Source organism: Amblyomma maculatum, chromosome 1 (genome assembly GCF_055883805.1).
Source record: "Amblyomma maculatum isolate TAMU_Amacu chromosome 1, ASM5588380v1, whole genome shotgun sequence".
Taxonomy (NCBI): Eukaryota; Metazoa; Arthropoda; class Arachnida; order Ixodida; family Ixodidae; genus Amblyomma; species Amblyomma maculatum.
Window position 1 is genome coordinate 152,083,284 of NC_139344.1, and position 16,850 is coordinate 152,100,133.

Genomic DNA, 16,850 nt, shown 5'->3' on the forward strand with positions numbered 1-16,850 from the left:
CTAGAATTTGCGTCACCTACATGGTCTCCATATCAAAAATATTTACCCAGCATGTCAGAATCCATCCAGAACAGAGCCGCTCGCTTCATTCCACGCAACTACAGCCCTCACTGCAGCATTACAGCGATTAAACTTGACATCGGCCTCGAGCCTTTAGACATTCGCCATTCCATTGCACTTTTGCGTTTATTTCACAAATACTATTACAGCACAAGGCCATCTCCATTACCTCTTGGAACGCCTACACGCATTTCACGCCGCCTACATAACCAGTACAGCATAGAACGCATACACGGAAAAACCTTATAGCCTTTAATTCATCTGCACTTCGACGCGCCATCGCTCTTTGGAATGATCTTCCTGACAGCATCGCCTGCATCTGCACCCATCAACCATTCCAGGATCAGCTACGCAAACTTCTCACATGACATCGTTTCTTCTCTTTTATTTTCTTTGTCGCAGCGTATTTTTGCTATTGCGTTTTGTTTTGGTGCTTTGTGCGTCTTATGACTTTTACAGTGACTAGTGCTTCTGATTTTTTTCTTTTCTTCTTTTTACGAATGGTATCTGCCGTATGTCCGGCATTCATGCTACAAAGTACCTTGTATCCTATGTATATTTCCGCCTTTAGTTTTGCCTTGTAAAATAGTTTCTTTTTACTTATTCTTTTGTATCTCATGTTGTAATAATTTAGTTTCTTTCGCACATTTTGCTTTTATTTGCCCCCCTTACTCAATGCCCTTCTGGGCCCTGTAAGGTATTTTGAATAAATGAATAATAAAATATTAATCAGCTTTATTTTCTCATAGCGCCCACTGCCACGCCGTGCTGTTACACTACATCCACCTATTTCACGCTATTGGCTCATTTGCTGCGCATGTTTGCCTGCTTACGAGAAAAGTAGAATGAATTGAAGCGTCGGACTTGCGCACGATTTTTTCCGTAGAAAGAATCAGCTTTCCAGGCAACAGGCAATATTGTTTCATTTAAAATAAAACTTTCTTCAGCTGCGCAAACGCTATAATTGTCTTGTCTAGAAAAATATGCACGACAAAATTGGGTACAGATCTGCATGATTTGGCTAGTACTTCATTGAAGTAATTCATTTTCGCACCTCTTTGGAACAAGTTTTATATTAAGAGGGTCATAATTCCGAAAATCAAGTCCTATGAAAATATTTTATGATCACATATAAACGGCTTTAAAATATCGCAATTACACAACTTTTGAGCTGCGTTCATTTCGCACTGCAGCTATAGTTAATCAAGCTCCAGTAATTCACGTTGGCCGTAAAGCGCCTGAATCGCAATTACGAGCATATATCTCCGCCTGGCATTAGATTATCAGCGTACAATTTTTTCATTAATTTAACTGCTTCCTCCATGGCCTGCAGGCAACATGCACGTAATTAAACGAATTCTATTGTAAGCTTACGGCTAACCGCATTCTACTGCTCGCATACTGGTTCATTCATCATTACAAACATGCGGTCCTCGTTCCCGTTCACACTACCGTTTTTCAAGCCGGAGCTTCTTTTCGTGGATCAAATAATACTGTATGAACAAATGTGCTTCCAGGAGCGTGGCTGCCGAGCAAAAATGCTGAGCTGCTTTGTCGGCAGGAGCTGCTTTGTCGGCAGGAGCGAAACATATCTACACACAGCAAATGTCCATCGCTTTCGATGGTACGCGAGCCCTCAGTCCACGCGCCTAGTCGTTATGGGGCAGTTCATTCACTTCTTGGGCGCGGGAACATTCTGCGCGAAGCTGCCGATGAGGTTGCCAGCGGGGTTGTAGTTGGCCACCACGAGCAGCTTGCCCGTTGCCGTGCGCGCGCGAGCAGTGCCGAGCTCGGTGCTGGCCTTCCAGACGACTTGGGTGAAGTGGCCGGAGCCGAGACTGCGGGGCTCGCAGCCGAACTGGTACTGCTGGATCTCGCTGTACCACGAATCAACCGCCTCTCGTCCTGCGGCCATAACAAACAGTAATAGACAGAGCTTTATGTTTGACGCGTACTTTTGATCGCAGTTCGAAATTTTAAGAGAGCAAAGGCTGAAAGTAAATGCGCAAGCAACGCACAAGTTTTTAAATAGCTTCACGAGGAGGACAAAAATGATTGCGTACCTGTCACCTCCTTGGTGGGTTCTGATGACCAGGCCATGTAGATGTTCTCGCCGTACTTGTTATTTGGGCGGTGACGAAACGTGTCCTTCTTGGCCAGTGTATCGGCCCACTCTTGTGCGTATCGGCACAGCTGTAAAGAGAGTCGCGGAAAAAAAAATGTGGCACTGAGACGCAAAAGACATTTTGATTATTGGTGTGAATTCTTTTCTTAAAAGGGGTCTTCTGGGAGAGACGTAACTTCGTTGAGACACTGACTCAACCCAGAGGAAGAGGAGCAGGCCGCCAGCGAACGAGAGAGGGATAACAACAACATGCGAGAATGCGTGAGCACCAGCACATTGAAATGCGTAAGACACTAAGCTTAGTTCTGCCGGTGTTTTTCTTCTTTCAAACAAAATAGAGTTTGAAACAGAGTTCCCGTCGCACGAAACGTTTAAGGCATGCAGGAACACGGTGTATTGCTTTCGTCCGACGCACCATTGGTCCATTCGTTGGATAGTTCACTTGAAAGCCCTCCCCCTCCCCCCCTTCCTCTCCCAAGAGCTTCTTCTCTGAAAGCTTTTCGCCACGAGGGCCTAAAGGTTTTCCCTAGTGCTTTGCGTTGTTGCTGCGAGTGCTCGCCCCTAAAGGCCGCAGTCTGGGCCCCGGTCTGTAGCTGCTGATAACCATGATGCTGCGTAACAAACTCTTCCACCCCTCCAGACCTGTCGGCCGCTAACGCCAATTCGCTCACGCAGAGTAAGGAGCTAAGCCGCCAGCCTTAGCTTTAGCAATTTTTTCTTTCTTTGCTAGGCATCAGTTTCAAACTTGCTAAATCCATGATATATTTGGGAGGGGGGGGGGGGGGGGTAAACCCAGAAAATCGTTTCCTTCCTTATGTAACTGTAAGTGCTAGCTCACGCTAAGATTCTTAGATTAATATTTATAAAATTATTTTCCAACGCTCAGAGCTGGGGGAAGTGTAATACTATGCCATGTCACATAGCGAACAGTACTGACGCTCGTCTGTCCATCGTGTGCTTCGACAATTGAAATCTTATAACTGTACAACAAGCAGCCGGAAATTCTTTTTAAAGTGTCCGTACGCTGACCTCATCACTGTGCTTGAGGGGCGGAACGCCATGGATGGCACGGTAGTGGTAATGCCTCTTGAGGCTCTCCTGCCGGAACTCCTTGTCGCTGAGAGGCTTGGTCGGAGCTTTGTGATCGCTGATGAGTCAGCTCGAGGCGTTTTGGGCAATGAGCGCCTTTTCGTTGGTGACCTTGGGCTTGCCCTTCTTGCCATCCTGGAATCCGAACACGCCCTTTTTGGGCTTGTCCTGGGTGCGCGGGACGCCGTCGTCGGTGACCACATCCTCGATCACTTCCTCAGTGCCATCCGCGTGCTGCTTGATGGTGCGTGTCACCGTTGTCCTCTTCACGGGATGGTCTATCTGGAACTGGTCGCCCGGGTAACCCGAAGTCTCCGAGACTTGGACGATGCGCTGCGTCGTTCTAGTGGTCGTGGTAACCATACCCTGGAGACACAAAAAAAGCGAGACCATTGTGACTGGAAGGCCGGTGCACAGCAGTATATTTAGCACTGCCTGCTCCAGCCCACCGTTAGAAGGTAATTATGTGTTGGACTTTTCGGTACGTATTTTCGAAAATTGTGTGCTCTTTTTTTCACAGTTTGTTTCAATATTTGGGTTTCGCTGTTGTTTCATCAGCGAAGATTATTTCCCGCAAATTCATTGCCGTCTATATCGTTGTTGTTTTCGCCGTAATACGCGGCGCGCCCGACCGTTCAAAAGTCGTTTTGGCTTATTTGTTAGCTAGAGCGGCTTGTGTACAAGTAATTAATATACAGTTTATCATTTTTAAAGGAGGTATTGGAAGTGAGATAACGTCTTAAAAAAAAAAAATGGGCGAAACTTAAGCTGTGTTTTCAGAATATGAAGTCACAGTGATAATGGCCCCCGTTTGCCCGCTCCTTTTGCACATTCTCTTTCGCGTACATGCACTTTACTGCTTTCTTTGTCACTAATACCTTAATTTTCGCCTCCATTATTCTCTTATTCATACACATTGGCGTACAGTCGATAGATACCTAATGATGTGAAAGACCACCCGACATAAGGACCAGCTTGAACCATTCAGGTCGCACGGCCAACAACCACCTTCAGAGGCATACTCGGTATTTTTTGTTCATAACGCTGACGCCGTATGTTTTTGAGAACGAGGTGTTTACTGAGCCATCGCGGTGGAGGTATCTATTCTGCCTGCACGTAAGTAAGTCACAAAATACCAGCGGCCTGAGTCTCGCCCGCAACGTTTCACGCTTCATTGTTTGTGTAAAAATAACTAAAATAAATCACTTTCATAAGATTTAGGCCGCACATCAACAGATATGGTTCGGTAAACTGAAATTGTTGTCTTTACGATTTTTCAGTTGGTCACAATTAATAGAGCCGGTCTCTGGGACTTCGAAATTCTTCCTCTCTACACTGCGGCAAACAACAGATGGAGTTTTTGACCTTTTCTCTAACGAGAAATGAATCAAGGTGTTAAAAATTACCATGACTTCAATTCATACCCTAGCATAACACGAGAAAACGTTTAAAAAGCAATTAGTTGAATAAAATCTTATTCATTCTTCCGCACTGTCGCAGGAAAAGAAATAGTTAACAAAGAAAGAAAGAAAGGAGGCACGGGGTAGCCGCTACTTACTCCATCTACACGGGTCACTGTTTGCTGAAATGACTTCTTGCCAGAAGACATCCCTGCGTATAACAAACGACAAACGTTGAACAATTCACTATTATCAAAGGAAAATAAATGATGCGTTATGCGTGCACTGAACACTTCGCACGTTCACTTCTGTCACCGTCTGCCACTGTCAGAATGTTGACGCGTTTGACATTCGTGCATGATTATTGTCATCATATAGAGACAACACGTACGGAATACCAGGAGAAGCTGGCATTGTGCAATCCATATAGGCCCATGGTTAATTCTGTATAGTATACTCACTGCGAGAAAGAATGTGTGCCTGCCTTATTGCCTAAGAAAATCGTTGTAGTCGACTGTTTCTCGCTGCTACTGCTGCCGATTGGCTCGCCGGCTTTGTGTTTACCTAAAATTTCCGGAGTCCTCCACTACGGCGTCTCTCATAGCCTGAGTCGCTTTGGGACGTTAAACCCCACAAACCAAACCAAACCAAACGTCAGGCCGAGCTTTATAGCTCAATTATTATCAGCAGAGCGAGGACACCTTTGGATCCTGATATTACTCCAACGAGTGAGCCGTTGCCTCAGGCGTAGAAATATCACCGCATTGAGAAGGGGATACCAAAAATGCAATCCATAGTGCAACGTCATTGTGTTTCTTTCTTATGTCTGTGTCTTGCTCGGGGCGAAAAACAGAACAGCTGGCGCCTGCTCCTTGAGAGTAATGCGTTTGCTCGCTTCTGCGTATGCCTTTGAGTGGCATAATATTCCGCCTATGTGTCCTATCTGCGAGCGTTCTGATTCCGGAGATAATTCCTAATACCAGCACCATGGATATCTGCCGCGCATTTCCCTCGAAGCTTCGGGACATATAGAGCGCATTAAACTGTCATTCCCAAAATCTCATACTGATGCAAGCCTGTCACCCAGTCGTCCAATGTTATACTGAACCGGGCCTTCAAAAATACCGTTGCGACACCACCAAAAGCAGATCGATAGACTGGCGGTTCGCCTACATTTATTCTATACTACCCACGGGCACTCTAAGTAAAGACGCGAGCAATCTGCAAATTTGGCGGGATATTTTAGTCATCTGCAATATTTATTTGTCCGAGAAGCAGTCGATGGGATTGGCCTGCCTGCCGGTGATGCACTCTACAAAAGCACCGTCCGTTTTGAAGAAAGTTATCGAAAATATTCTTCAAACACAACTATTATTCACTTCTCATTCCCTTTATGCTTTGAACTGTAATTTCTCTCATCCAGTACCCTTCTGTTAGGGCATTTGAGGTGATCAGTAAATAATAAATACTTTTTCTTCAGTTCTACCTTTGTTTTATTTGTGCCTTATATACGTCAATGAACCAAGCAACGCCAGTCAACCGTTTTATGGGAACTGAATGAAATCGCAAGTAAGGATAAACATTAAGCGTCTAATTCTCTTGTTTATTACAAATGAAGTCTGTTTCAGAAGAAGGCAGTTTAGAATTATAAGAGCTCATGGTATTGAGTGGAAAGCCGTTTCTTACAGTTTTTCGGTGTGGTATTCTAACATTCCAAAACGATCCAGGCTATGAGGGACTTCAACAAGGTTGTCGACTGGGCAAGTTGGTAAGGGTTCATTTTTAACCAGCCAAACGACACACAAGGAAGAAGAGGACAGGACAAGGCTGGACTAGCAACTGAATGCTTATTGAACGAAAGAAAACACGTTCGAGGAAGAGCAAAACGGGGCAGGTTGATGTTGGTGTGGCGACGCGGTGAAAGAAGGTGGCTCCGAATATCCGTCCTCCGAATATCGCGTCCGGTGCACCGGACGCGATATTCGGAGGTCGTGGGTTCGGTTCCCACCATCGGCACGTTGTTTTTTCTTCTACTTTGTGTTTATTTATCTTTCCCCTAAACAGATTACATTACTAATTTCTATGATTATCCAAGTAAACATTAAAAAAAAAAAGACATAAAGTACCATCCCCAACGCTTTCCTTGGCCTCGCCGACTGTTGGCTTCCTTCCTTCATGTATTATAACGAGCACCCTCTTTTCCCCTTAATTGATCTGCTTTTCGTTGTGCAGTGTCACATAAGAAAAGATTCACCCCCTGGAGAAAGAATGTGGTTTATCGCATTCCGCTCAATTGTGGCTGGTGCTACTATGGGCAGACAGGCAGATGTCTAAATGTGCGCCTGGCGGAGCACTCTAATTCTCTGAGAGGGAAGGCGAATTCTAATCTGGCGCTACATGTGCAATCCCGGGAGTGTAAATCGGAGGATGACCCGTCTCTTGTACGCCTGATTTCAGTAATACGAGTGTAGTTTACAGCAATGGTAAACAATTCTGTCGAGAGTTGGTTGAGGCATATTACATGGCTAAGGCTGAGGACAAGTGTATGGCTAAGGCATCGGTTTGTCTTTATTGTAAGGAATTCGCTCTATTAGAAAAGTCGTTAGCTAGGCCGTGACTTTGAATTGACTTTGAATTAACTTTGAATTTTCTTCTTCATCTTCTTCTAAATTTCCTGCCATTTCACCGGTTGGGTTGTGTGCGTGCTTCTCGGAACGAGTCTTCGTTGTTTTATTTCGTTCAATAAACATTCAGTTGCTAGTCCAGCCTTGTCCTGTCCTCTTCTTCCCTGTGTCTCGTCCTTTGGCTGGTTAAAAATGAGCTATGAGGGACGCCGTAGTGGACGGCTGCAGATAACTTTGAACCCTTGGGGTTCTTTTAACGCACACTGACATCTCACAGTGCAAGGACGCCTTGCGTTGTTTCTCATCTTCATGCAGTGTTCGGGCGTAACAGAAATGTTCGAAGTGTTCTAACGAACAATTTATTTGCAGCAGACAGATTACATCGATGTGGCTTGCCTACGAGTGACAGGAAACGTATTCCACGTGCGTGCCAGCCCTGGCGCTCAGAAACTAGTGACAAGGTGGTGTAACAAATCAAACAGAATGCCATTTGTTTTTTTTTTTTTTCGTACGTTGTAACGACGTCAAGCCACCGCATCACCAGGATATTCCACTAAGCATATAAGGATGAAAACTAGTGGAGAAGAATCATAATACTATGCCGGCTTAGGAGTAAAAAAAGACGTATGGTCTGCACGGTTCTCGCGCATATCGTGCACACAGCTGATAAAATTGTTCTGATTACACAATAACTAACCGGATAAGAAACAGTGATGCAGAGCGTCATAGCTGCATGACCTGTTTCTCCAATGCCATTTTTTTATTTATCTCGTTCGCATTGTGGTACACCACCCTGATCCCACAATTTAACTTTTGTCTTTACTGCGGCTCAACGCAATGTGCGCTCTACGCAAGAGCAAGAAAGTGCTGCGCAACCCATAGAAATGGCGTGTTCATTCATTTACTGCGTAGAAGTTGCGCCACCGCCAAGTTGATGCCTCTCCTGAAGTGCAGCTTAGCTCGACAGCGCTGCTAGTGAGCCTGGTTTCTTTGAGCGCAAACATTAAAAACCAAAACAGAACGCGTTGTTAAAATTGCCCTCAGTTAGTGCATGTTTTTTCACTGGTTGGTACCCTACGTAGTGTAACCCTATCAGCCCTTGCGTTTTATTTCTCGCGACGTATTTATGAGCCTGTATCAATGTAATATACGTTTCGCGTAGCTGATTACCTCGCTGAAGCAGAGAGTGGAGCAAGGCACACAATACTGAATAACATATATTTCCTGCAACCGTGTCAAGTCGGATCTCCTCGTCACGGGGAGCATGACAGTTAGAGCTGTGCACGGATGCAAGATAACAATCGCCCGTCACACCTTCGACGTGAGCGTTTACGCAAGTCCAAGTCAATTCTCTAATCAATCAATGCACTCTCCTTTTTTCAAAGGGTTGCCTCGTGGGATGGAAGTATCAAACTGGATGATGCGAGGTCGAAAAGCATCGATTGATTAATGCCCACTGGGAGCATATTAGTGCATACTGGCGACAGTGATAGATTAAACTGGTCAGGAAATTAATATATCGTCCTTCAAAAGTCACGCGCATTTTCCAAAATTGCTGTTACTTATCAATAGCCACACGTATGAGCAAAAAGAAAACCTTATTTTCCGTCTAAAGCCGCAGAACTGGTTTGTAAAAAGGAATGGCTCGTCAGGCAGCGAGCCTGATGCTTATAAATAAAATTTAGCTCCAAATGTTCTCCGAGACACCTCTCCAGCTCGTATGCTTACTTGCTACAGCGTAAACTCTTACAAAAGAAGGTTTAAAAATTGAAAAGCAAAAGAGAACGGTATTCGATTGGTTTGTGGGGTTTAACGTCCCAAAGCGACTCAGGCTATGAGAGACGTCGTAGTGGAGGACTCCGGAAATATAGACCACCTGGGGTTCTTTACCGTGCACTGACATCGCACAGAACACGGGCGCCTTGCTTTTCGCCTCCATCGAAAAGCGGCCGCCGAGGCCGGGGTTCGATCCCGCATCCTTGGGTACAGTAGTCGAGCGCCGTAACCACTGCGCCACCCCGGCGGGGTAGAACTGTATTCGAGTCTGCCCAGCATCATATCAAACGATATCCACACTGAGAGCAAAGAGAACACTTCCCAAAATAATTATCACATATGATTCGATGCCTGGTCGCATCAAGAAAGTATAGCAGCCGGCGGTGCCATGATATTGTCACGTGGTGGTGACCAGGGTCGATGACACAATGAAGACACAGGCTTGATGGTACGGAAATTAACTCTTTATTGGGCTGACTTGCGCCCGCAAAAGAACTAAGCAACTCGGCGGCGGCGATAGAAAGAGAAGTTTATTTGGTACCTTGAACGTACATTTGAAACCACAGACGATCGTGGGTGCGATGTTTATACAGTCGTCAATAATACACGCTATTCACTGTGCTCAAACAAAGGGTAATAATAACCACAGCCAAAGCTGTCCGTACGGCCTCTCTTCCCTTAAAGGAAATAAAACTCAGACGCACATCAAGGTGTGGAAACTATCCCCCAAAAGAAAAAGCAGTTTGACAGGGCGACCGATTACATCCCATAAAGGCGCAATATAAACTTGAATACTGCGCTTACTCAAGACCTCAGGTACAAGCTTAAGAAAGGGGGGAAGGGGATACGAGGCTCGCAGGCTAGTACAGCAAGGCCGGCATCTTCAGCCTGTTGTCACCTACAACAAAGAAGCGCGTATGCCAACGCCGCAGAAACCGCGCCTCACCATCTCTTTCTAGCTGATCAGACAAGTACTTCCAGATGAGTCCGACGTGCCTCAGCGAGGCAGCGACGCCGCCACAGTACATACATGGTGGCGGCGACAACTAAACGTGGAAAAAGGCCACGCTGGCGTCTTGTGCCAGGGCCTACGCGAACTCTAAACATGCGCTGCACGAGGCGCCACATAGCGCGTGCAACAACACATTCAAAGAAAACATGCTGCAACGTTTCTACGCCTCCACAATTGGCGCATCTATCGTTGGGTACCACGCCCCACCTGGCGAGGCGCTGGCGCGTGGGAAGAACCCCCCAGCGCCTGTTCCACTCAAAATCTACAACTTCATTGGGCATTTGGCCTGTCGCCAATGCCCGCCATTTGGAGATGGTTGTCATCCGGATTTCATCCGGTGTAAGGCGTGCACACGCGATTTGTTCGCTAATCTGAATGGGTGGCGTGTCTGTAAGGCTCGCATCCGGTAAGTCGGCGTCTAACGCCTCTTTCATTCCCGCGACAGCGCGATAGAAAGAGGACGGCCTCTCCGCTTGGGGGCCTACATGCCTTCCAGGGCTGAAAGCCCGACGTGCCGTGCTTAACCAGTATAAGATTAGTGAGCGTCCTGGGTAAGACTCCCTTGTGAGAAGGGAACCCACTAACCTCACTGCCAGCACCCGCGACACAGTAGGGATGCACGGCAATCCAAGGCCTCCCCTGTTTGTCGGCAGTGTTAACAAGTGACGGGCAACCAACGCAGTCCGGCCATCCCATACCAAGGCGCCTACAAGAGACGCGAGGCGGCCCGCTGTACGGCGCGGAATTATTGCGACGCGTGCCACATAAAAAGCGAAAGCGCACACACGAGTTTTCACAACCGTGGCTTTTGCCCTTAGTGAGAGGCTGAAAAGTGTGGCCTCCGAAAGAGCGCGTGTTGCTCGCAACACAACCTCTTCCCAAGTACGGGAAAAAACTCCACTTGTTTCGAACAATATCCCCAACACACGGACTGCGGCCACAAAGTTCACCGCCACAGGCAGTGGATCTCTGAAAGACCCAAAGCGCAGCGCCTGGCTTTTACTAGGGTTGAGCTGTGCACCTGACAGAAGAGCGTATTGGTCAAAAGTGGATAGGAAGACTCGGAAGCTCTCGCTGTCCCGAACAAAAACACAGATATCATCCGCATACGCGGAAACCACTAGCGTTTCCTGTCCTACCATTGGGAAGCCCCGAATTCGTTTGTCGGCGACTACTTTACGCAGAAAAGGATCCAGAGCAAGCACAAAAAAGGCCGGTGAGAGCGGGCACCCTTGTCTTACCCCTCGTGTTACCGCAAAACTGCCTGCGATGGTGCCATTGAGGACGAGTTGGCTGGTTAAACCATTATATAGTGATCTTATGAGTCGTACAAATTCAGTCGGTAAGCCAAAGCAACTAAGCACATTAAAGAGATAGCGGTGATCTACGTTATCAAAAGCCTTCGCCTGGTCTAAAGCAACGAATATACCACTGACATTTTTGGCATTTGCGTAAGCGAATACATCTCTCGTTAACGTAAGGGAGGCAAACACCGACCTACCAGGTACCGCGCAGGACTGGTAAGGGCTTACCAGGTCCTCTAAGTAGGCTCGCAGCCTTCTGACAAGTAGAGTGGCAATCAGTTTATAATCAGTGTTCAGGAGGGTAACTGGTCGCCAAGACGCTGGGCTTGATGGTGTCAAGCCGTCCTTTAGGAGCAAGATGATGCGCCCAGCGCTAAACGAGGGTGGTTTCGTGCCATTTGAAAGAAAACCGTTTACAAGCTTAAGAAGCAAACCTCCGATGATGTCGAAAAAGGTGGTGTAAAAACCTGCCACTATCCCATCTGGACCAGGCGCAGTTGACTGATTCATGGCCCCTAAAGCGTCGCGCACCTCCTCCATAGTAGCTGGAGATGTAAGTGCCACGCGTGCCTCTTCAGGAACCTGAGGGAGGGGCCCACAGAAGGAGCTGACAGCTTCTTCGTAGCCTTCGCGTTGGTCGACGCCCTGGGAAGAAAACAGGGCAGCAAAATGGCCGCAAAAGATGCGCTGGATATCGGCTTCATCTGAAGAGGGAGTACCATCTTCCAAGATTACTTCATCCACTTGCGGTGGCCGAACTTTAGACTGACCTTGCGAGCGCGCGTAACCAATGTCAGCTGTGTCAACAAGGGGAATGCGTGAACCTGCTGCCATACGTGATGAGCGGGAGCTGTTCTCAAGGATGCGATGATACCGAGTTCGCAGTGTGTCAAGATGCTCTCTCATTGCGAAAGTTAACTCGCCGCCATCGCGTACAATCCGCATACGTCTGAGGACGTCATTAAGCGCCGTAGTAACACGGACGCGCCGCGCTTTCCCCGTGACCACGAGAACGTCTCGCCATCGTGACTTGAGGGTATCCCAGCCTGTGGGAGTCAAGTCAGTCACATCCGCTACCAATGCCCGCAGTTCCGCGCGAATCGTAGTAATGCACTCATCATCATGCAGTATGGATGCGTCCATTCGCCACATTAGTGGGCTGTTGGAGCGTCCAGGCGCCCCCTGTAGAGTGACCATTACTGGGAGATGGTCGCTAATATTTCCGACCGCTGCAGGAAAGGGCAGCACCTCACACTCAAGCAAATTGGCCAGCAGGGTAGAGGGGACGTAAACTCGGTCTAGCCGGCTAGCACTCCGACCCCTAGTGCGCGTTGCCACAAAATTGTCCCCATGTAGTGCGACCCATGTGTCCTGGAGGCACAGGGAGCGGACAAGCTTCCCCAGTTCTTTTGCATGACAATGTGACGCGCCCTGTCCGGGCCCCCTGATGTCGCGCCATGAGTCCAAAACACAGTTAAAGTCTCCAAGCAGGACGTGTGGAACATCATCCAAAAAATGTGGCGCAATGGATTTGAAGAACTCGTTCGTCAAACTACGCGTGACCGGCGCGTAGACGTTGACGAAACGAGTTCTCCGGCCGTCCAAAAAAACGTCCACCGCAATCAAGCGACCGTCGAGACCGAATGTGCAGTGAGCACTCGATCTGAATGCAGGGTTAAGAAAAACGACACCCACGCCGCAAAACCGCGAGTCCGTCAGAGAAAAAAAGGGATCAACATTAAAAATAAGAACGAAAGGAAATGACATCTGCAGGTGTACGAAAATTGCATTCCTACAAGAACAAAGCATCAACTTGATACAAACGTGCAAGGTGTAGCACTTGCCGCTGCTTATCGGGATTACGGAACCCTTGCACGTTAAAAGTAAGAAAGCGAAACTTAGCCATCATAACAAATGAGTGAATGAACCCAAAACAGCAAAGAAACGCAGCTGGAGAACAAACAAAACGGCGAAGGACTCACGATATAGTTCTGCGGACCAAGTTTGCGAGTGCACCCTGCGTCGGCGCCATGGAAAGGCATGACGGTGTCCCACAGGTCCCCGCTGAGGTTCCGGCTGTTAGCTCGACGACGACGCGGAAGCGGCGATACACGGACTATAGGCGGCGAAAACGTCCCGTCAGAGCGAGTGGCTATGGAAAAAAGCACACAGTCACACTCGAACCAACACACACTGCACCGCACGCACCGCCCATCGTTCACCACCGGCGCCGGCGAAACCGTAGCCTCGATAAGATAGCAGTGGCTAAGGTGGAGCGCCAAGGTAGCGGCGCTTCGGCCACCGCAAAGCGGGAAAGGATGAGGGTGGCCGTCACGGCCTGTCACCTTGAAGAGTGGCGCCATAGCACTCACGTCTCGGAAAACGAGACGTCCATCGGTGCGTCGTTCTCAGTGGTCTTCGGCTTCTTTTTTGGAGCCGAGGGCGTCGTCACGCTTGCTCCACCATCCGATGCCGAGTGCTGGCGCTTTGTTTCGTCAGCGCCATCCAAGAGTAATGTTTTCCGCACGCTTGTGCGTTGGGTCTTGGGAGCACTTGCGCCCAGCTCGCGCAACGACCCGGGCAGGAGACCAGGTGTTCTGGGAAGCTGAGATTCATGGCTGTAGTCTTCCGACTGGGCATGCACGGTAGCTCCACGGGAGGGGAAAGCCGCCGACTCCGAATAGGCCTCGGGCAGAGCACTCTCCTTCGTAATGGGTGCGTTCAGAGCCGCACCCTCGTATGTCGGTGTGGCGGGAAGGTACGACGCGTCCGAGTCAGTCACTGACGAGAAGGACACACGTGACGACTCGTCGTCGGACGTAACTTCCGAGCTTCTGACGTCGGATTCCGGCGACTGGGCGGTGGTGGACGCCCTGTCCAGTTCGCCCTCAGAATGTGTAGCGGGGGTTTTACTTGACACTACCGAGGGCTCATTGAGGACTGTCACGGCGGCGTTTCCACCTTGGTGCGACATGGTATCAGGCGTAGCAGCGGCCGCATACGAGCGCGGCATCACGCAGTCCTTGGTCACGTGGTTACTGCCGCACCGTTTACACGCTGCTTGGCACGCCTCTGTCTCGTGGCCGTACGTGGAGCAGCGGCCACAACGTGCCGCGGTGCAGGAAGCACCAAAATGGCCCTCTGCGCCGCACTTGGAGCACACTCGCTTCATCCCACGATACTCCAGCATCGCACGGTGCCCAGCGACAGTGATGAAGTTGGGTGGTGCCCGGAGCATGTCTAGCTTTACCAGCCTCGCTCCGTTACGCACATGACTCTTTCCCTTGAAAACGGGCTCGGTCACAGCGCGGACCTTGCCGTACGGACTTAGAGCGGCGGCGAGGGAGTCGTCGCTCACTGACGGGGGTAGACGGAACACCGTCACGTAAACCACTGGAGCAGCCATTTGCGCCAGTGGTACTTGCTTTCCAGCGACGAGGATTGTGCCCGCCGCTACCATCTTAGTTGCTTGAGCCATCGACGAGACGGCAGCTAGGAACTTTGTTCCGCCGAGGTGCTGCAGGTACTGCAGACCCCCGACACCGACGACCGCCTCAAGTGCATCAATTAGGTCGTCCGCCGGAGCAGGCTCCGGTAGGGTGAACTGAAAGCATTGCGCTTTCGTAGGTCGCTGGACTGGAGGCGGCAGGTCCATGGCTGCCCTAGCCCCGGACACCACAGCTGGAAGCGTGGCGCCTGGGCCCTGTACCTGGCAGCGGGGACTCCGAGGACGAGTTGGATCCGGGGGTCGCCGGAGTAGGCGTCACTGAAGGCAGTTCGACGACGGCGATAGCAACAAACGTGCTCGTCGAACAAAGAATGCTCGTCACACTCGTCAACGCTCAATTTAAAGGCTGCACAGAACAATCTAGATAAAGTCGCAAACAGCTACCAGCACGGGCTGGAACATTGTGGAAAGACACCCGAGTGGCCGGAACCTTCGAGACAGATCTCGGTGCATCTCGCGCTACAACAAAACTGATAAAGGTGTGACTCGCGACATCGAGCATTAACAAAGATTACGGAACTGATACGCGGTCCAGAATCAGAGTGATAAGCCTGTATGCCGGCGGCTGTTAAAAAACAACAAATACTGTTTTGAAGGATTCGCGGCAATATGTTGTTGCGTGCACCAGCGCATCGACGTAACGCTTGAGCGCCTGTGTGTTGCGAGTTGTTTCCTTTTCTGTACACCGCATGAGCGCGTTACTCTTGCAACATCACAGCCTTATGGTTCACGCGCGGGAAAAATAAAAAAATTAAAAGTCTTAGAACTGCTATTTAGCTGAGAATTAAGGAAATGCCCGTGCAAAAACACGCACTTCTCTTGTCGAAGCCACCACTAAAGCATTGAGGCATTATACTGTGCACTGTACAACATGTTTTGTCCGCAGAACTTGAATTCGAAAGCAACGTCAGACCAACAAGTTAATATATGCGGAAAAAAATTGTGAGCGTGACTTTGGTAGGTGGCAGTTGGCTGGTGACATAGCTGAGTACACATTCTTCGGTGCTTTGTGTGGCGTCACGAGACCATAAGCTATAGCCGAATTTGGAGGAACTACCAACATGGGCAGCCCATCATAGCCACAAGAAGTAGTCCACTGCAGGGAGTCGTAGATATAGATGGTCATCGAAATTGTGCAACTGCGAAAACCTCGCCAACGCCCTGCTACCACGCTCTGGGAGGTAATTGCTTTGCTACGTGAAACGGCCCAAATAAGGCCGGTTTAGTGTGCAACAAATACGCAGACCTAAAACCCAAATGTTAGTAAAAAAACGTGTGTGCCCGTCGAAAGATTTCCTTCCAAAGTCGGAGCCACAAGGGGTAAAAAGCTTTCACATCCCATATATGAACAGTCTAAACATATGTGCCGAATTTTCAAAAGCATTTTAAACCCTGCCACGAACTATATAGAATAGCTCTTCTCGAGCATTTTGAACTTTGCACGCCCGTGTTAGTAGTCAGCGCAAAATTGCAGTGCGAACAAAGTCGAAAAGGTCGCCTTCTGTTCGTACAAAAGGTTACAGAGTGATGCATGCTTTTGCTAACAGAACGCGTATGTCTTTAAAAATGCGACACTCTTTAGCTGAACTTGCCCTATAGGCAACACAAGCAGTTGGCGCCAAGGGGTCTAAGGGGCGTATTTATTCGCGCGTTTTTGTCAGTGGCGCGTTGTCTTCTGCATGCATGGTCAAGAGAAACTGTAACTGATCTTTGTCCAGAGGCAACGAGACTTGGACAACTGAAACGTAGCTGTGCTGCTGTGATGCGGAGGCGCATAGCTGGACCGTCGGCGGAGACGGCTGCGGAAGCACCTGTTTAGATGCTCAAGTTCACCAAATGCGGACGAGATTACAATACACCGGACAACAGCGCCGGCCTAAACACGAGGATAGAAATAATCTTGCTCAGTGCCACAAAACGTTCTATTCCCACGAGGCGATGCACGAATAGAA

The 16,850-nt window shown here is 48.8% G+C and overlaps 1 pseudogene across 1 annotated transcript; it reads right to left on the reverse strand.

Annotated features, from left to right (window-relative positions):
* Nucleotides 1-244: 244 nt before the first annotated feature.
* LOC146204625 (Golgi-associated plant pathogenesis-related protein 1-like) lies at nucleotides 245-13,547 on the reverse strand (annotated as a pseudogene). Its single transcript, XR_014703976.1, has 5 exons — nucleotides 13,373-13,547; nucleotides 4,833-4,885; nucleotides 3,215-3,640; nucleotides 2,124-2,253; nucleotides 245-1,965 (listed from the first exon to the last, which is right to left on the reverse strand). The product of XR_014703976.1 is annotated as a Golgi-associated plant pathogenesis-related protein 1-like (transcript).
* Between the last annotated feature and the right edge of the window lie 3,303 nt (nucleotides 13,548-16,850).